Source organism: Trichechus manatus, unplaced genomic scaffold, assembly GCF_000243295.1.
Source record: "Trichechus manatus latirostris isolate Lorelei unplaced genomic scaffold, TriManLat1.0 scaffold00250, whole genome shotgun sequence".
NCBI lineage: Eukaryota > Metazoa > Chordata > Mammalia > Sirenia > Trichechidae > Trichechus > Trichechus manatus.
In genome coordinates, this window is record NW_004444186.1 from 2,502,218 (window position 1) to 2,523,344 (window position 21,127).

A 21,127-nucleotide genomic window follows, 5' to 3' on the forward strand; every position below is an offset into this window, starting at 1 on the left:
GAGGGCCGGGGCGGGGCGGGAGGAGGCCCGGGGGCGGCTGGGGTGTCACCACCAACCCGCTCCGGCCGGAAACTGGCGCTTGTTTCCGGCCGGACGGCCGAAAGCCGCCCATCCTGAACCATCTGCCTGAGTCGGAGTCGGAGTGGCGACCGAGTGTGGAGCGGGCGAAAAGCCACTGGGGCGGGCCAGTCCCGATCAGTCCCGTCTGGCTCCAGCTCGTGCTCCTGTGCGGGGCAACGGCCGCGGTCGCCATCTCCGCCGCTGCCTCCGCCTCCATCGGCGTCGGGGGAGGGGCCGGCCGGACCCCGGGGTCACTGCTGAGGAATGAAGAGTGGCGGCCGGGCCCCGCGCTCCGCCCCGGCCTAGGGCCTAGCCCCGGAGCCGCCAGGGTAACGGCGCCCCGCGCCCCGACGCCCTCCCCTGTCTGCTCCCGCCCCTCCTGCCTCTCGGGCTGCCCAGACTTTGACCCTCCGGTCTCCGCCGCGTCCCTTCCCCTTTCGGACTCTGTGCCGCCCGGAGCCGTCTGCCCCGGCCGCCCTCCTCCCTTTGCGCCCTGGCTCCTCCTGGTTCTCCCTCCCCTTCCCCTTCACGCCTCCTCCTTTCGCCGGCGCCCCGGGCGCCCCCGGCTCCCTCCCCGCGCCGTGCGGGGCCGCTCGGACGGGCCCGTCCGGCCGACCTCGGGGAGGGACGGTGGGGTGTCACGGGGGAAGGCGCCCCGCGGTGAGGAGTGCAGGCTCCTCGGCACGTAGAGGACGAAGTTCGCTTTAAAGTCTCCTCCTGACAGGCAAACTGACGCCCAGTCTGGAGGAGGAGGGCGACGAAGGGGGTGTGTGAGTGACTGCAGGGCAGGCTGTGAACTTCAGAGAAAAGGAGCGTTGCCGGGCGCCGAGGGCAACTTAGAGGCTGAGCAGGAGTCAGCGTAGTGACTCGGTTAACGGTGTGGCCGGTCGGGACGGAATGGGATCTGTTTACTGGGCCCGCGTATTTTTAGCCCGTCGGCTCCCAAGGACCAGCCTCTCTCTCCCTCTCCCTCGGCACGGTCCAGATAGAAAAATTAAGTCCGAAGAAGCTGGCTGATGAGTTATGTAAGAGGTTTCCCTTGAGCTCTTCAGCGAGTTTTCGTGAAGGTAAAGTCGAGAATTAGCAGGACTTTGACTTTATCTTTTCCTAAGTATGTACAGAAGATACTTTATTTAGAAAGTCGGAAGCTGGCAGTGTTTTCAGTCTTTGGCTTCTCTCTGCGTATTTCGGAGCTCTTTGAGGAGGCTGGATCTCTGAGAACCCATTCCAGAGGTGGGAAAGGACAAAGTAGCGAGGTGGTGCTCGTAGGCCTAGTCCGAAAGGGTAGCTAATCCTTCCGTTCTTTAAAAACGTTCCGATACTATATAACTTTTAAAAACACAAAATTTTCCTTCCTAGAAAATGAGGTTGCCTTCCTGGTGGGGCGGACGGTAGAAGACGGCAGGGACTTAGGCTAGGTGGTTAGGGAGAATCACACTGTAGTTAAATACTCGCTGTGCATAATTTACCAAGGAATACATTATAAGCAAACAATGAAGAATTAATTATACTCCTTGTCCTCATTGTTTTTCAAGCAGTTCTTTTAAAGTTTGGTAAGCAGCCTGCTGTGCTGTTGTGTTGGTATTTTGAAGGCTGAACAGAAGATAAATGAAATGGATGTTGATCATCTGCAGGCTGGTGTTCATTCTCTTCTCCTTTCCAGTAGCTACCCAGCATGCCTCAGAGCACCTCCCCTGGTCAGTGGCCGTTACTGTGTACTTACAGATTGCAAACGAATGCAAATATTAACTCATCCTAGGAATAACTGAGAGGGTAAGTTTGCTGAAAACTTAGATTCCAAAACAGAAATAGATTATTTGTCGATTTTCCCCCATTTTGGATTATCAGCACCTTTCTGCCGATAATTATCCATTAACATGAATAATTTATAATTGAACAGATACCCACTTTGGACATTCCGCATTCAAGCAGGAAGGAAACATGGAAAGAAGATAGTTCCCAAACTGTTACTTTTTTGTGGGCCTGATTTGACTTATCCTTTTTCATTTAATGCCGAAGACTGGGAGTGGGGGGGTAGGGGTTGGGGATGTAAACTTTTGCCAAAGAAAGGGCTGTCTACTGACTCCTATGAGGCAGGATGACCAGTGATGAATGCTGATTTTTAGTTGGACTCTGGGTGGAGTTATGTCACCAACAACGTGGAAATACTCCTGAAGCTTTATTTTCTTTATGTCTTTCCTTTGACACCCCTATTGAAAAAAAGATTGAATTTGGAGAGTGAAATGTAATTTCGAAAAATTGCACACATCCTCTCAGAGTCCTGCCGCAGTCTGGTAACTATCAGTAATTGCTTTAATTTGTGTGAGTTGGTTGGTGGCAGTATTATTGATGGTATCTGGGTAAATTCTGTTTATATCAGTATCTAGCAACTTCCTCTAGTTGAACTGCATATATTATTCCGGGGGCAGGGCTTGAATAAATTTAGGAATAAGTGTAGTGGAGGCCCAATAGCCCACCACTGTTCCCAGTTCTAAGGAGCCCCAGTGGCACAGTGGTTATGCACTCAGCTGCTAACTGAAAGGTCAGTGGTTCAAACCTATTAGCTGCTCTGCAGGAGAAAGATGTGGCAATCTGCTTCAGTAAAGATTACAGCCTTGGAATCCCCATGGGCAATTCTACTCTGTTCTTTAGGGTCACTATGAGTCGGAATCAAGTTGACACAGTGGGTTTGGTTTTTGGTTATTCCCAGTTCTCAGAAGGCTTTGTTTGGAATTTTGAGAGTCAGTATATGTTTCAGTAACCAAATTAATTATGATGGAATAACTCAGTATTACAAATAAGTTTGCGATTGTTATGGGGGCACTGAGTGCCACTTGTTAAAGTTTTGGAACTGCTGAATATCTCAAGCGTGCTCAGAGGTCACTCCCCCCAGACACTTATCCCACCAAGGGGAAAACCTGAAACAATCCTCTGAAATGTGACCTCAGCAGTGGCTTTCCTATGGAAACCTGCAAGCTGTGGAGGAGCAGATTGGCATCTTCCCACCAGCCCCTGAGAAAGTCAAAGAGTTAAAACTCTGTAGAACTGGAATGTGGATGCAAGGCAGCTTTATCACGAATGCCTGAATTTAATAGATTTTTAATATAAGAAAGGAGTTTTTTTTTTAAATAAGAAATCTTTGCTGAATAATGATTGAACACTTCTGTGGACAAAGCAGCCTCCAGGCTCCAGTGACAGGCTTTGGGGAGATACAAAAGATGTAAAGACAGGTGTCCTTGCCCTTGGGAGGCGGTGGGTATGCAATATGAATGACAAGGCAGACTATTAGAAGCTTTATTTAAGAAACAACATGTAAACAGAACCAAGTTTAGTGTGTTACAAATGCAGTATGTAAGGGCTGAAAAAACTTGGAAGTAACAAAGTATGAACCAGTGAGATAAATTACGGAAGATTTCTGACCCAGTACATTTTACTGTGGGTCTGGGAGGCTCTGGATTAGAGTCATAAAGGGCTGTGGAGGGCTGTGGAGTTGGATGAACTTTGGTTCAAGTACTGTTTCTACCTTTTACTACATGACGTTGGACAAGTTCTTTTTTTAAGCTTATGTATAAAATAAGTATGAGCATTCAAGTAAAGGAAAGAACGTAGGGCACACTGTAGTTATTCTGTAAGCGTTGCAGTAGAAGGACAGCACCTTCTAGGCAGAAAGCATAGAACGTATAGTGATGGTATGAATGACTAAGTTGTGTTTGTGGAGGATACATGAGAGAGGCTGGAGGAACATGGGTTGGTCAAGCCGTGGGTAGAGCAGGCGAGAGTTGTGGTTGGTGGAGAGGACTCAGAGGCCAGACTCTGCTGGGTGCTGATAAAAGGGTCAGTGGAGTCATTGTAGGTCCTTGAACAAAGGATGGATTTAATGAAAGTATTGAGCGCTCTGGTCCAGGAACTCAGGGACAAGGAGTCAAGCAGGCACCAGTACATGGTGACTCTTCTGGACCATCCCAGCCTAAAGGGAGACATCCAGGAGCCATGAGATTCCTCATGTAAGTGTTTGAGTTCAAGCAGCCTTCCTCACTGTGCTGAACTCTGCTTGTGCCCGTCTCGCAGGGCATCAGCCTGTGGGGAAGTCTCAGGACTATGACTGCACTCTCCGCAGGCGCTTGTGGTAAGGACAGCATCATGTTCCCAGTGCGTGTAACTCGCGATTATCTGCTGATGTAGGGGGCACTGGTATAGGTCATTCAGAACTCAGTACAGGAATTTCTTGGGTTGAAAAGCATTTTTTCTTTAACCAGATTTAAGTTAGTTGTATGTGTGTGTGTTTATCATGCTAATGTTGAAATGGATTTGCATTTCTAAGCCTGTATTACCTGGTTGGCATAGGACAGTCAAAGCTGGATTAAGAATTTCACCCCAGAAATCTATAAAATGAATGATCTATTTCTGAATAATTAAGACTGGGCTCTCCTGAATATGTGAATGATGACCAGTTTCTTTTTGAAATCTGTGAGGGTCCACTGTAGCCTCCTGGGCTGTCTGCCTCAGGCCTGAGAGCTATTGGTGGGTAATGCCTGTGCTGCAACCAGAGTGAGTTTTCACTCACGGTATCGGGAGGAATCCACTGCACTGTGTTGAAGATTAAGCTGGATTTCTCAGAGAACTTGAGCTTTGTAAAGGCTCTCCCAGAGGCTCCCCAGAAAGTGTCAGATGTTTTCCTTCTGAAGGAAACTTGTCTTCAAATATGACCAACTTAGAAAAAAAAAAGGAATGAGGAGAAGTGTCCACGTTTAAAAAGTAAACAAAATCACACAGCTGTTCTTTCATCCTTGTTCTTAAAGTGGACATACCACACCGGAGCTTTTGCTTTCCTTCATCCCTGCCCCCGACTCCCACCTCCTCATAATCATTACCAAAGCTATGCGCTTGTGATGTCACGAGCACAGGGTCATTACTTACCTCTTGCCTCAGGAGACTGCAGGATTTCTGAGCTGGAAACCAGAGGTGGAAAAGTGAGAAGTCTTATTTCAGACAGCCATTTCTGGATTATTTTCAACTGTATTTTTTAGAATTATGTCTCTTTTATTTCCTCCAAGAAATAGTTTTGGATAGGAGAAATTACTAAACTATTATTTTTAGTGACCCACTATGCGAGGTGCTGTGGAGGATTAGGAAAAACGACAACTTTGTGTCATTGAAGAGCTTACCGTTCACTTGGGAGCGAGAGGACTGGGGGAACAAACACTCACTGAGCCTCTAGTATCATGCGAGACAAAAAAATATGGAAGGATCTTATCAGTTGCGTAGTACAGACTCCATACCGTTGGGGTTTTGGGAGAAGAATACGTAGTTATGAGTGACGTCAGAGAGAAATTATAGCTTACTCAGATCTTAAAGAGTGAATACATTTTTATTGGTACAAGGGAGACGGGTTGGCACGTCAGATGAAGAAAATAATCCCCCCAAAATTTCATTTTTGAGCTGAGAGGGATCAGGGAAAAGCCTGGAAACAGGAATGTACCCAGGGTGTACTTGGGTCAGTGATGAGACTGACCTGAATGACAGAGTCAGGGAAATGCAGGTGGGTAGGGAGGTTTGGAGCTGTGCTTATGTTGTTGGTTGCCACCGAGTCAGTGGCATGGCGACCTTATATAACAGAACAAAACGTTCCTTGGTCCTGTGCCAGCTTCATGACCATCGGTAGGTTGGAGTCCATTGTTGTGGCTCTTGTGGCAGCCATCTCGCTGAAGGTTGCCCTTGTTTTCGTTGGCCCTCTGCTTCACCAAACATGATGTCCTTTTCTAGCGATCGATTTTTCCTGCTGATGTTTCCAGTGTCAACGAGCTGGAGTCTTGCCATCCTCTTTAAGGAGCATTCTGGTTGTTTATAACCCCAAAAAACCCATTGTTGTTGAGTCGATTCCAACTCATAATGACCCTATAGGACAACGTAGAACTGCCCCATAGGATTCCCAAGGCCGTAATCTTTACGGAAGCAGGCTGCCACATCTTTCTCCTGTGGAGCAGCTGGTAGGTTCAAACTGCTGACCTTTTGGTTAACTGCTGTGCCACCAGGGCTCCTTCTGGTCATTCATAGAGGGTCTTAAAAGCCAGGTTTGTATACGTTTAGATTTTTAAATAATAGAAAATAGGGAACCACTGAAAATTTTTGATTAAGATAGTAATATGATGACACTGGGACACAGGTTAGCTTGGAGGGCAGGGACATTGGTACCAGGGGTGTGAGGCCTGAGCTAGAATTGTGGGGGGTAGGATAAGGAGAGGAAGGAGTGAGAAAGAGATTGTGAGGGAAAAATAGAATTTGGTGAGGATTGGACATGGACTATGAAGGAGAATGATGCGTCAAGTATGACTGGCATTTTAAGCCTTGGTGTCTGAGACATTGACTGAGATAAGTAAGTTAGGAAGGGTTCCTCTTTTTTTTTAGGGGAATATGACGATGAGTTTAATTTGAGATGTATTGGATTTATAGTGGCAATGAAACATCCAAGTGAAAGCTGTTTGGGTTGTTGGAGATGGTAGCCTAAAGCTGGAGTGGGCGTGGGGGTCAGTGAGATAGAAGATTTAGTTGTGCAGTTCATTGATACAGATGTGTTAGCCAAGGGAATGAGTAAGCTCTCTGAGGACCAGACATCAGGGAAAGAGCAGAAGGCCAGAGATGGTGTTACTGAGAAACCTGACCACTAGCTCTTCCCCAGTCGTCTTAATTAGGCCATCTTAACTGAGTCCCTCCTTCTCCTTTCCCTGGCCCCTTTTCTTTTCCTCCCCTATACTGCACGCCCATATCACATATCTGCCTTTGTAAGCACTGTCCTAGGCACTGAGGAGACAGATGAGTCAGAGAAGGTCTCTAATCACAAGGAGCTTCTAAGTCTCGTAGAAGAAATAGATGGAATGAAGTGTGATAGATGCTGTGATAGACCACAGAAGGGGGAGAGTGGCCCCCAAAGTTCTCTTCTGCCACAGGCATGCAGAGGTTAGAAAGTGCCTCCCAGAGGAGATGACATTTGATCTGAGTCTTGAAAGATGAGTTAAGGGTGTACCCTGCAGATGATGGGGCAAGAAAACTGCATGTACAAAAGCTTCAAAGAGTGAAACAGCCAGACTTCTGGTAACTGTTAAGTAATTACTATGACTGGAAGACAGGGTTGGAAGGGCAGAATGATGCTAGAGAGGTAGATAAGGCCGGATCATGGAGAGCTTTAGCTTGTACTGCAGTAAATGATGAGCCGTTACAGAGTTTTAAGCGCTGAATGATAAGCTTCACATTGTAGAAAGTTTACTGTGTCATTGGTGTATGAGGTGGATGGAAAGGGACAGAGCAAAAGGCTTTTTAATAGCTTCATTATGCTTATCGTTAACACGTTTATTGAGAGTGATCGGGTTTGTAGACTCATGGAATCAGAACTGGAGGGACTGTTAATGCTTTGTTAATCTCCCTCATTCATCTGCAAACAGAATACCTGAGGTTTACTCAGGATCACAGTAGTTTAGTGACAGTTTGATCTGGAATTTGGTCTTCAGTGGCTGGTATGTGGTAGGTGATTAATAAACGTTCGTTCACCTCTTTATTCCCTCTCAAGTCCCATTCCAGTGTGTGTTCCGTTCTGCAGTGTTGCGTTATGCCAGAAGACAGAGGGACTGTCATTCCAATCCGCTTTCCTTTGTACCAGTGCAGAGTGAACCGTGGGTTTTCTCAGGTCTGACTGCCAAGACCTGCCTGACACTACCGTGGGGAAGAGGGACCTCCTTTTGGCCTGGGGCAGTTGGGTGCCCTGGCGTGGGGTGAATAGGGTGTTAGGATGCGCTAGGTATGATGATTCAGATGTAGAGGAATGTCAGGTGTTTGGGTGTATGGAAATGTTTCTCTCTCCTGTTAGGTTCCTCCAAGCTGTTTTCTTTTAAACTTAGTTTTAAGTTGTGCGAATGAAACTTCTGTTAAAGAGAGAGGCGGTGGTAAACTGGGCACTGACAAAAAGTGTGTTTGTCTAAACAACAAGACTTGTCATTACACTTGGATTCTGAATCTTTTTTCCCTGTGTCTTTAATTTCATTGAATTTTTGTGGTGGGAAATTATTTGGTTTTAAAGTGCTAAGTGAGTTGGAATTTTGTGTTTTAGTCATTTTTGCTGGAGAACAGAGCCCTGTGGATAAGATAGAGGATGTTTTTGGATTCTCCTGGGGACTGTTGGGACATAAGGGGATGTGAAAGGGTAGATGCCTTTCACGGATAGGCCAGCATCAAAACTTTACTGAGTTGTGGTTTCTTTGCTCTTTTCTCTGGGCCCTGTCATCATCATCTTTTCCAGAGAAGGCCTTGGTTTGGAAGCTCTCCACTTTAGTAGAGCTGCCAATTCTTAATTCTTTCTCATGTGGGCAAGGGTACATTTTGTTTTTGTTTGTGAGTGTTTGTGGGAGCAGAGGGGAGAAAGGAGGCACAGAATAGCTACTCACAGTGAGTCTTAGCAAATTCCTACATAACCGAAAGTTTCCTTGGCTTTGTTTTGAGGGAGATGACTTGGTCAAACTGGCATTTATGTTATGTGGGAAGGTGTTCTTCCCTCAGACATCTGATTCGAGATGGCAGTAAAAACTTCCTTCTTGTCAGCCCCCACCCACCCTGTTCCATATACCTTTTGTGCACACTATGTGAGGGATGTGAAGAATCCTTTTCAGTCTAAAACTAAACTCATCAAGGGTTCTCCTAAAGACTGCTCCTGATTACTCTTTGGGTGTTAATGATTCGGCTGTTTTCCAAGGAGCAGCTGGTGGATTCGAACTGCTGACCTTTTGGTGAGCAGGCTGAACTCTTAACCACTGTGCTACCAGGGCTCCTAAGGATTGCTCTTGACTATTCCTTTGGTGTTAATGATTCCACTATTTTCTAGTCACTTGGTTCTTTCTTAATTAAAAAAAATTTTAATAATGGGATATTTCAAACATTTAGAAAAGCACAGGAGGAAAAACCCAAACACAGACAGCTTTGAGCCCACAACCCAAACGTAACGGGTAGTGACATTTTGTCATACTTATTTTAGCTCGCTCTCTTCAAGATATAAAATGCTATAGTTAAAGCATCCCTTCCTCCTCCTCTTTCCCAGGCTATGACTGCTTGCCTACATTGGTGTGTATCACTCCCTGTCATGTTTTATGATACACAAACAGCATATAGTTTTGTTTTGCTTTGAACCTTTGCGTTAGTAGCATCGTACATATATATCCTTTTGCAGCTTTTCTTCAGCACTCGTTCACGTGTCCAGAGTCGAGCTAGTTCATTCAGTCAACTCATCCTTAAGCTGCTTCCTCCGTTGTCCTCCCCACCTGCCGTATGGAAAAATCCTACCCGTCCGTAAAGTCCCAGATTTAAACCATCTTTTCCATTTTTCCGTCCACCTGGATATGATCTTTTCCTCTTCGAAAATCATCCTGTTATCTTACTGGCACCTGTCACATCGTGCTTGTACCTTCTTTATTTTTATTCATTTGTGCCTGTGGTGTGCCTTCTCTGCCACACCGTGAGCTCCTTGAAAGCAGATGTGTGTTTTCTTTTATCTTTGTTGCCCTGGTGGGGCTCACCTCCATAACTTACAAATAATTAGCGTTTGGGAACTATTAAGTGACTACATGCTTAGATTAATGAATAAAAGAGTAAAAATGACAATCCTGTGCATTGGTGGACTATCAGTTTAATTATAAATATTGGAGTGGCTCCCATGAAAAATAAAGCTTATTAAGAAACATTCAGCATTAAAAATTACAGAAAAGTACACATAAATTGTGAGAACGGTCAAGATTAATTTACTTTGGGAGGTGAGAGCAAACATTTCCTGGGCGTTGAAATGGGAATTGATAGGTGATATCATCCCAATGGGGAAACTCCTGGGAATTGACCCTAGTGGCTTTTGAGGCAGTGTGTTCCTGTGGCTGGACTCATTTCCCCAGCTGTCAGATTCTGCTGTTGTCATCCAGGTCTTGACACCTTCGCAGGAGATGGGCTCTTGGCATTGAGGAAAAGCAGGCTGTCTGTTCACTTAGTGAACGCTGCGGAGGACCAGGAATCCTTGGCCCCTAAAGAGGAAAGCCCAGTGCGTGCATGTGCCCATACATACACCTTTAACCCCGCTTGCCGGTTCATTGACAAGGCTGGGTTGTATCTCAGCATAATACTCTGAAGCTTTTAATTCTGGAGTGTATAGCCCCAACAGACCATCATTTTGGCCCCATGGACGCTCCTCCCTTCTCCCTGTTGGCAGAAGAAAGAAATTCAGTATTAAGTTGAACTATATGAAGTTGCCGTTTTGTTGGTAAAAACGTCAAGTATTGACAGCTTCGTATGGTTTAACCTAATAGATCGGATCTTGATTTCCTGTGAGTTCTGAGGAACAGTATCATGGACCTTTTGAAGTAGATCATCCCAAGCCTGTTTATACTTCTAAAATGCATTTGTGAACTTTAATTTGCAACAGATTTTCTTTTGCGGTTCTCTTTACCTCAAATTTATGGTAATTTTTTTTTTCTTGAGCATACATTTAGTGTATTTGGGCAGGTTGTGGGGGAATGTGTAAGAGCTGGCCAGAGTAGACTCTGGGAAGTAAGCCTGAGATGAAGACTTTTGCTGTAAGTAACTACATGTCATTGACCAGGTTGGCTGTAATGAGCTCACAGTTCCTGTGAATAAATGGCATTTCTCCACTTTCCTGCCATTCCCATGTCTTCTCTCCGTTCTTGGTAAGGGGGGGGTCTGGTGATGGGGAAACCATGTATGAGAAATTTGCCTGTAGCCCCATGACTTTATTTGGGGACTTGACAAGCAAGAGAGGCAGAGCCTTAATTCCTAGCATGGGACTGTTACCTTGTGTTTCCCAGAGCTCCTCTTAGGTGGGGAGGGAGGAGGAGGGTGGAAGGAGAGGAAGGGTGGAGGGAAGGGGAAGGTGGAGGGAGGGGGTGAGTTTGTGCAGAAGTCAAGGGGAAGAGCGAAGGAACGAAGGAACGGAGTGAACAGCAGGAGTTACAGTTACAGGATGTGACTGAGGACCGGGAACAGAGAACGGGGGGGAGATGAGTGTAAACTTTTAAAGAGATTCTCTTTCCTTCATCCTTCAAAACCTGGCTCAGAATTCTTTATAAACCTTACACCTGAACCATATCACAGTTGTATCCAGGCTGCATACTACAGATGCCTACTTGGAAAACATCATATATGGAATGTGGCTTTGAATCTGTCGGTTTTGTGTTCTAAAATAATTCCTCTTTGAAAAGTCAGCGTCATTTTAAATGAGTTGGTCTGCAGTGTGTTTTTAAGTATTTCCGAATCATTAACACTGACACTAAAGGGAAAGGAGAAGAGAATCCGTCTGAGGCGTTAGCATGATTAAATCCTGATCGATAGTCACATCAAGACAGTCCTGTGCTAGGAACTGAGACCAGACGCAATGGGAAGATACAACGCTGCTAACAGAAATACGCTGTAGACAGCAAGCTCTCGTCCGTTTTAAGAACTGTCTGGTCTGTGCGGTCTTCTGTGAGAGCTCACCCAGCTGAACTTTAGACAGTTCAGTTCCGGAAGTTTTCTGCGAGTACTAAGGATGAGGTTCTCTGACCAGAGGAATCTTTGGTCTGTGTTATTTACAGACCAGGGATAGAGACTTCCCATAACCCTTCTCTGAACTCAGGAAAACAGACTTTGAGAACTAGACTTAAGCTCTGCTGCAGCCTAGCCTCTTTAGTTGTCTAAAATAAATTCCTGGTTATTTGGCACAAGATGGCCTCCTGTTGTAACAACATTAAATTTCTTTTCTCTCATATCATCTTTGTAGTTTTTCTACTATAGTAATTCATTGTGAAAATTAAGATTAAAAAAATCATCTACGAAAATTTCCCTTGATGTTTGCTGTCTTGTTGAGAGTATAAATTCCTTTCTGCTGAACACTTGCTGTGTGCTGGAATTTGGGCAAGGCGTTCTAAGGAGATGCCAGGGAAGTGTTACCCAGTAAAGAAGCTAAACAGATAGTAGGTCGCTGTGAGTCGGAGTTGACTCGACAGCAGCAGGTATGTTTTTTTTAGGTAGTAGGAGAATGGGCTCCTTGGGAGTATTTGTTCTGGGTTGAATAGGACAGTTACATGCGCGTACATACCAGTGTGCCAGTTGCCATCAAGCTGATTCAGACTCGTGGCAACTCTGTGCGTCAGAGTAGAGCTGTGCGCCATAGGGTTTGCAGTTGCTGATTTTTCGGACGTAGATCAACAGGCCTTTCTTCCACGGCCCCTCGGGGTGGATTTGAACCTCCAGCGTTTCGGTTAGCAGCCAAGGGCGTTAACCATTTGCACCATCCAGGGACTCCATATACGTAAACACATATATAGAAGGAAGAAAAAAGTGAGAAATAAAGGCTGTGTAGCAGTATACCTCATAGAGCATTTTAGGACTGAAAGGAAATTTATATATTGTCATCATTTTCAAGGTGAGGAAAATGGGCCCCAGAAAATTGAAATGACTTGTCCAAGGTAGTAGTCGCCATCAGCAACAAACATTTTATTCGATATCTGCGCCCGGAAAAGTTAGGCCCCAGGTATAGAAAGAGTTATATGTTATCAAGACAGTAATTAGTTGTGAAGACTGTTTACATAAAAAGATCATTAATAATACAAAGTCTTGGGTTCTGAGTGCCAGGTGGGTCATACAGTTAGTTATATAGAGTTATACAGACGTTTAGAGGAAATAGGTAGGGAAACATTGTATGGAGCCCTTAGGGTATCTGGGCCTTGGGGAAGAGAGAAGACCGGATAAATACAGAGGGAGAGCATTCAAGGCAGAACAGTGAGCAGAGCCCACATTGCTTTGGGGAGAGAAGAAGCAGACAGTTTGTACCAGATTCACCTAGGAGGGTCATGAGGTTAATAGAGAGTTAGAGGAATTGGCAAGAACCTTAAATCTCAAGGAGCTTGGTTTATATCCTGACAGTGAAACATTCCAAAGCAGGGAATTAGGTGTGTAAATTAGTATTTTAGGAAATTTGATTCAGCAGTGTGGTGTAAAAGGGAGGAAAAAAGACCAGTTGGGATGGTAATGGAGAAGAAGGGGAGAGATTTGAGTGATTTAAGGAAAAAATAAACAATTTGGTAACTGGTTGTTGTGGGAAAAGGGATAGATGAGAGCAGTGGACACGTCTTCAGACTGGGTTATAGCTCTGGGAGAGCTGGGTTTGGGCTAAGTCTAGCCCAGCATTCTTGGTTAATACTGAGTACAGAGAGCTAAGGGACGGGTTTAGGTTTGCTGCCTAGTCAGTACAATTTGGTGTCGAACCTCTTCTTTTGATGGCTGCTCATGACTCTTTCTATCATACATTGCTTAAGGGGAAATGGGTCAAGTGGTTAAAAACAGAGCAGATGCCTGGGAAGTGAAATGGGAAGCTGAGGACCACATTATGATGAGGTTTAACCACAAGCTGTTTCAGTTCTGCATAGTCCTTCCTTACGTTTAGACGCTGAATGTGTCCACTTCTGTCAGGCTCACGATGCAGCCCTGGCTGGGGCTTCCTAGTCAAGGAACAAGATTCCTTTAGATTTTGAATTTAATTGCATATTCTCTCTGACCTCTATTTTCTGAGGATTAAACCGTTTCTGCCTTCTCCCCGGTCCCCTTTCTGCTGCCCTGGTAGGCAGGCCACCTTGGTTTCGAGCAGTAGTGGAAGTGGACTCAGAGGACCCATTAGCCTTTTTGGAGTGAAGGGGGAAGGAGTTTTGTACCCAAGTCTTTCAGGCTTGGGTGCTTGTTTTTACCTAGTCTGGAGTTAAGAACAATTTATTTACATAGATTTTTATTAACTAAAAAGGAGAGTGAATCAGTTTTTGCTACTGGGAGATTTTTATAGGGCTTAATAGCCTTCTACAAATCTTTCCTATTTGGTTTGTAAATATGCAGTCAGGCCTGTTCAAGATGCACCCCTTTTTCTTACCCGCCCTTTTTGTCAAGGCTCTGATATATTTGGTAGCAGATACCTGAGGGTTCAAACTAGCATTTTCTAAATCAGCTAACATTTATTACGCATCTACTATAAGGCTCTGGCATTGTTAGTTAATTTCTTCTGCCAAGACTGTAATATTCCTGGATCTCATGACTAGGTCCCTAATAGTAAACATCTCCCAATACTTGGCTTCTACAGCCCTTATTCCATTTTAGTCCTTGGTCTAGTTCTGTCATCACTTCTGACCTGGCTAAGGAGTAAAAAGAAGAACACGTTACTATTTAATAGCAAGAATCTTTCCTGAGTCATGTATTATGCTAAGTGTTATATATATGTTACCTCATTTAATTAACATAATAATTCCATAAGATGGATACTCTTTTGTTTTGTTTTTATATACTTTTTTTAATTTATAAATTTTTTTTATTGTACTTTAGATGACAGTTTACAGAACAAATAGTTTCTCATTAAACAGTTAGTACACATATTGTTTTGTGACAGTGGTTAACAACCCCACAACATGTCAACACTGTCCCTTCTCAACCTTGGGTTCCCTATTACCACCTTTCCTGTCCCCTCCTGCCTTCTAGTCCTTGCCCTGGGACTGTTGTGCCCCATTAGTCTTGTTTTGTTTTATGGGGCTGTCTAATCTTTGGCTGAATGGTGAACCTCAGGAGTGACTTCATTACTGAGCTAAAAGGGTTTCCGGGGGCCATACTCTCAGGGTTTCTCCAGTCTCTGTTAGGCTAGTAAGTCTGGCCTTTTTCTGTGAGTTAGAATCTTGGTCTACATTTTTCTCCAGCTCTGTCCGGGACCCTCTGTTGTGATCCCGGTCAGAGCGGTCAGTGGTGGGAGCCGGGCACCATCTAGTCGTAGTGGACTCAGTCTGGTGGAGACCGTGGTAGTTGTGGTCCGTTCGTCCTTCGGACTAATCTTCTAAGATGGATACTCTTATACCTGTTTTACAGATTAATTCATTCAAGAAATATTTATTACTATAGGTTAGGTCCTTGGAAACTCTGTGGAACACTTCTTCTCTGTCCTGTAGGGTCACGAGGAGTTGGAATCGACTCATCGGCAACAGATTTGGTTTTTTTTGCTTATAGATTAGGTATCATTTAAGGTACTGGAGATACCACAGTGAATAAGACAGATGAGGTCCCTGCTAAGGCACAGAGAAATTGAATAACTTGTCCAAGGTCACATAGCAAGAAGGTGACAGAGGTAGGATTTAAATGTAGATCTGACTGACTCCAAAAGCTGCCATTTACATATATTGTGTGTTCCCTGTAAATACATAAATAAGTCATAAAAATAGGTAGAGCCCGCAGTATTTCTTTGTTAAAAAGGTTCTTGATGAAGCCAAGAAAGCAGTCTGTCTGGGCGCTGACAAACACACCTGCCCAGTAATGCTTTTCCCCGGTCCCTCCCTTCCCGCACTCCCCTGCACCTGTTCCTACCTGGGTGTACACTGGATGTTGTGACTGCTTTGGCGTTTGGATGGGTCTGTGCTTTGAGGACTGGAAGAGTTTTGTCTGTTTCCTTGGCCTCCTGAAAGTTCCTTGTCCACTTGCAGGTTTGTTCTTGTAGCACAGTGGTGAGTAATGTGTTGTTAACATTGTAATGTGTCATGCCAGTTGGCATTTTTTTCCCGTTTTCTCCCAGTTTTCTGATGAATATGTCAGCGGGGACTCTCGGGTCAGACAAACTTGCCTCCTGCAGTTCATTCAAATAGAAAAGGCTTTCTGTGTTTGAAGGACTAGAAAATAGTTTTTGAGGTTGGGAAGAATATCAAAATCCTGGCTGGAATTCATTTTTTTGGTTAGCATTCTAGGTTTATTCTTTAGTTTGTGTGATCCAGAGGAGTAATCGTTTTAGGTTATGACCATTGTCACCATAATCCGTACCTGGAATAAGTGGTGTTTATTCTGGAGTTAGGAGCTTAAAAAAAATAGGCACAAACATTTCTTTTGAGCGTTACCTAGTGGAAAGCATGAAAAATGCTTAGGACTCGGAGAGTGAGGAGTTAACGTTCCAGTGGGGATTGAGTTCCAGTTGAGTTCTAGGAATTAGGTGGGATCAAGGTTTTAAGTATTAGGACTGTTTAGTATTGGGGAACCAGTCAATTTAGCATTAAGGACTGAGGAGAATCTGGGCATGGCTCTTGAAGTTAATGAGATGATTTATGTGGGATGTGTCTAACCCAACGTAAGTCGATTCCGACTTACAGAGATTCTGTAGGACAGAGTAGAACTGCCCCATAGGATTTCTATGGAGCAGCTGGTGGATTCGAACTGCTGACCTTTTGGTTAGCAGCCGAGCTCTTAACCACTGCACCACCAGGGCTCCAGCTAATAGGTGCACAGTAAATGTTAGTTAAATGTTAAAAAAAATGCTTGACTGTTGAGTCTTTCTAGGGCAGCTTCTGCATCCTTAGTTACCTCTTCTTTAGAAGAGTGTTCATTGATCATTTAACTGTGGGTAAAACGTTTGGGAAAGGGCTTGGAATGGCAAATACTTATGAAATTGATTCTTGCTGAAACTGTGATCTTAACATTTACAAATTGAAGCAATCAGGACTAGCACTTTAAGGGCATGATTTAAAGGGAAATTTGTGATTTTGCTTTGCTGGTACTGTGCTTTTTTTTTTTTTTTACATTATTTTATGTTGTACTTTAGATAAAGGTTTACGGAACAATAGTTTCTTATTAAACAGTACACATATTGTTTTGTGACATTGGTTAACAACCCCACGACATGTCAATACTCTCCCTTCTCTACCTTGGAGGACCTTTTTTTTTCTTTCAGTGAAAATATGTACGTAGCCAAAGTTACACAATTTCAAAAGTTTCTACGTGTACAATTTAGTGATGTCGATTACGTTCTCCAGTTGTGCTGCTGTTCTCACTGTCCTTTTCCAGATTACTCCATCACCATTTTCTTCAACTCACTGCCCATCAAACCTTTTGAGTTGCAGTTGTCAATTTGATCTTACACAGATAATTTTTTTTTTTTTAGTACTGTGCTTTTTTGATAGAAGTAAATTCCTGACCCTCTGGTAGAATTAAAAATGCTTGCTTTTCAATTCCATTTAAACTGGGTTTGATTTTTTTGTTCATTATTGTTTTTTCAAACAGTTTATTGCATCATATTTGGTACCTCATGTTTGACAACAAAAAGGAAATTACATCTATAACTGCAGGAAAAAAAACTGGTCTGTTATTGGAAAAAAAAAAATCTTGGGCCGTTTAAAAATTAACAAAGTCGTGGGCTTGCCTGAAGCAACTGAACAAGAAATATATTCTTAGAAATGTAGGGCTTCAGGTATTACAAACCTGTGACATTGTGGAAAAATTCCAGTTACCTAAACCGAAACACTTTTTTTTTTTTTTTTTCCTGCATGTCGTGAACAAGGCTTGCTGAGGTTTTTAACTGTTAGTCTCTTGATCAGTCACAGAATGGCAGTCAGGAGTTCTGCTCAGTAACTTCAGGCCATGGTAGATTTTCTTTTTCACTCTGGGGTGAAAATTCATGCTTGCTAATTAGTTGGTGCCATGTCATAGTGCATTTGCTTCTTGCGTTACAGTTTTAACAAGTTGGGCCAAAGCAGTGAGTTTTAGTTAAAACTGAGATTGTTCCAACTGGATACTTCAGTTAAAACCTGTGGTACAAGAATACCAAACTGATCATGTGTAGTGCATTTTGGAAACACAGCAAGCATATTGAACACCCTCTAGGTTTCTTAGTAATTCTGCTCGGTGTCTGTATGTCCCGGTTTCTACAACTTCAAGCATCTGTTGTAGGTTTCTCTGTAAATAGTGATTCACAGTGCATACTTCTGCGGTCAGAATCAACCCTGTAACAAAATCAGTCAGATGCTAAAGCCCCAACAACTCTTTGTGCAAAGTGAAAGAATCCAGTGCTAAAGCAGCATTTATGCTGAGATAAAGTCTTACAAGACAAATTTAAAGTAATATTTCTGCCACACACCTGCTTTATGATCTGTTAACAGCTTCCAAGATTTTATATAAATCAGTTTAAAAATATGAATGGATAGGTAGAAATAGGATAAGGTATCTTTTTTTTAACCCCTCAATTTTAGCAGCCTTTACTTTTTTAAGAAACTGAACCTATATCCTGTACTATGTTGGATGTTTTGTATACACTTTTTCAGCAGGATAACAGAAGTGAAACACTGTTTGAAGGCAGAACATTTATTCCTCTCTGTGTCAATTAGAGTAGTGCAGCAGGCGGGTGACAAAAATATTGTACACTAGATACGGTCCAGAGGTATTCCACTTGCTTGTTTAATGTTCAGATTTCACGGGCCAGGTCTTCAGTTTCTGCAGAACTGTCTCCATTAACTGTGATCTTCTATTCTCTTCATATCCAGGATGCACGGAAGCCAGAGCATAAAGGAAAAGCTTAGGACAGTATGGTCTGTGTGCCTCAGCAGCTTCTTTACAGTCTCCTAGGCTACTGTCACACAGGGCTTCTGATACCGCCGTCCATGTCTGGAGGTGTCCATTACTGAAGGATGCATCAAGCGTTCTTGCCAACTCTGTAGCTCCCTTCTGACTAGAAGGATCTAAATAATATACAATTTTGGCAGCTGATAATCTGTGTGGCAGTGAATCCGAATTCCTTTTCAGAAAAGTTTCGTTAAAATTCTTTGGATTCATTGCTCCAAAAGACGATTCATTTCTTGTTTTAATATTGTTGTAACTATCAGGTAAATCTTTACTTTCATACACTGCAGGACTAAAGAGGCGAATCATATGCTCATTACGCCAGGGATGATTAGAATCCATAGCAGATGCCATCTTTACTGACTGTAGCATCAGAAGAAACTTTTCTTCCCTAAAGTGAATCTCAGAGGCAAAAAGATGAGTTTCTGTCTTGTTCTTCACCAGGTTCTTCAGCGGTGTTAAAAATTTAATAGCTTCTTCCAGTAGAGTTTCAACCTTGGCCAGTTTCTCGGGGATAAGTTCTTTTGGACCTCTGATTTCTTCCTCCTCATCTTCTTTTTCTGATTTCTTTGTTGCTTTTCTTTTTCTGTGTTTTTTTTCTTTTCTTCTACCTGGGCTTGCTTGCTTTTTTTTTTTTTAATTGTACTTTAGGGGAAGGTTTACAGAACAAATATTTTCTCATTAAACAGTCAGTACACATATTGTTTTATGACATTGGTTAACAACCCCATGACATGTCAACACGCTACCTTCTTGGCCTTGGAGGACGTTTTCTTTTGTGAAAATATACATAGCCAAAGATAACACCATTTCAAAAATTTCTACATATACAATTCAGTTACGTCGATTACATTCTTCCAGTTGTGCTGCCATTCTCACTTTAGATGAAGGTTTACAGAACAAAACAGTTTCTCATTAACAAGTTAGTATACATATTGCGCTATGACAACACCATCCTTACTAAACCTTGGGTTCCCTATCACCAGCTTTCCTGTCCCCTTCTGCCTTCTAGTCCTTGTCCCTGGACTGCTGTGCCTCATTAGTCCCGTTTTGTTTTATGGGGCTGTCCAGTCCCTGGCTGAACTGTGAACCTCGGGAATGACTTCACCACTGAGCTAAAAGGGTTTCCAGGGGCCATACTCTCAGGGTTTCTGCAGTCTCTGTCAGGCCAGTAAATCCGGTCTTCTTTTGTTTGTTAGAATTTTATTCTACATCCTTCTCCAGCTCTGTCCAGAATCCTCTGTTGTGATCCCAGTCAGAGCAGTCAGTGGTGGTAGCCAGGCACCATCTAGTTGTACTGGACTCAGTCTGGTGGAGGCCTTGGTAGCTGTGGTCCATTAGTCCTTTGGACTGATCTTTTCCTTGTATCCTGTTCTCTTCATTCTCCCTTGCTCCCAAAGGGTGGAGGCCTTGGTAGCTGTGGTCCATTAGTCCTTTGGACTGATCTTTTCCTTGTATCCTGTTCTCTTCATTCTCCCTTGCTCCCGAAGGGGTGAGACCTGTGGAGTATCTTAGATGGCTGCTCACAGGCTTTTAAGACCCCAGTCACTACTCACCATGGTAGAATGTAGAACAATGTCTTTATAAACTGTTTTTTGCCAATTGAACTAGATGTTGCCCGAAACCATGGTTCCCCACAGCCCTCTGCCCAGCAAGTCCCTCAGGGAGTTTGGATGTGTCTATGGAGATTCCGTGACCTTTCCTTGTACAGGTTGTGCTGGCTTCCCCAGTATTGTGTACTGTCTTACCCTTCACCAAAGTTACCACTTATCTATTGTCTGTTTAGTATTCCCCCCGCACCCCTCCCATCCCTCATAACCAACAAAGATTGTTTCTTTTTGTGTGTAAACTTTTTCATCAGTTTTTACAATAGAGGTCTCATACAATATTTGTCCTTTCATGATTGACTTATTTCACTCAGCATAATGTCCTCCAGTTTCATCCATGTTATGAGATGCTTCACAGATTCATCATTGTTCTTTACTGTTGCATAATACTCCGTTGTGTTTATGTGCCATAGTTTGTTTAGCCATTCATCTGTTGATGGGCATCTAGGTTGTTTCCATCTTTTTGCTATCGTGAACAATGCTGCCTTGAACATGGGTGTGCATATGTCTATTATTGTGATGGCTCTTATTTCTCTAGGATATATTCCTAGGAGTGGGATTGCTGGATCCTACAGTATTTCTATTTCTGGCTCTCTAAGGAAGCGCCATATCATTTTCCAAAATGGTTGTATCGTTATGCATTCCCACCAGCAGTGCATAAGAGTTCCGATCTCCCCGTAGCCTCTCCAACATTTGTTATTTCCAGTGTTTTTGATTCGTGCCAGTAATGCCGGGGTGAGATGGTATCTCATTGTGATTTTAATTTGCATTTCTCTAATGACTAGTGATCGTATTTCCTCATGTATCTGTTGGCCACTTGAATGTCTTCTTTGGCGAAGTGTCTGTTCATTTCCTTTGCCCTTTTTTTAATAGGATTATTTGTCTTTTTGTTGTAGAGGTGTTGATTTTCTTGTAGATTATGGAGATTAGACCTTTGTCTGACTTGTACTGTTCAAAAATTTTTTCCCAGTCTGTAGGTTCTTTTTACTCTTTTGGTGAAGTCTTTTGAAGAGCATAGGTGTTTGATTTTTAGAAGATCCCAGTTATCC

At 43.5% G+C, this 21,127-nt stretch overlaps 1 protein-coding gene and 1 pseudogene across 2 annotated transcripts in view; one reads left to right on the forward strand and one right to left on the reverse strand.

Moving 5' to 3' along the window:
* Window positions 1–127: 127 nt before the first annotated feature.
* OTUD7B (OTU deubiquitinase 7B) overlaps window positions 128–21,127 on the forward strand; it is a 67,766-nt gene continuing 46,766 nt past the window's right edge. The window contains exons 1-2 of one of the 2 annotated variants that reach the window (XM_023724518.1): window positions 128–389; window positions 1,724–1,833. The gene's annotated coding sequence lies outside the window, so the exon portion shown is untranslated. The remainder of the gene's footprint in view (window positions 390–1,723; window positions 1,834–21,127) is intronic. The other variant, XM_023724519.1, reaches the window with a different exon arrangement.
* Window positions 16,915–19,061, reverse strand: LOC111818997 (N-alpha-acetyltransferase 15, NatA auxiliary subunit pseudogene; annotated as a pseudogene).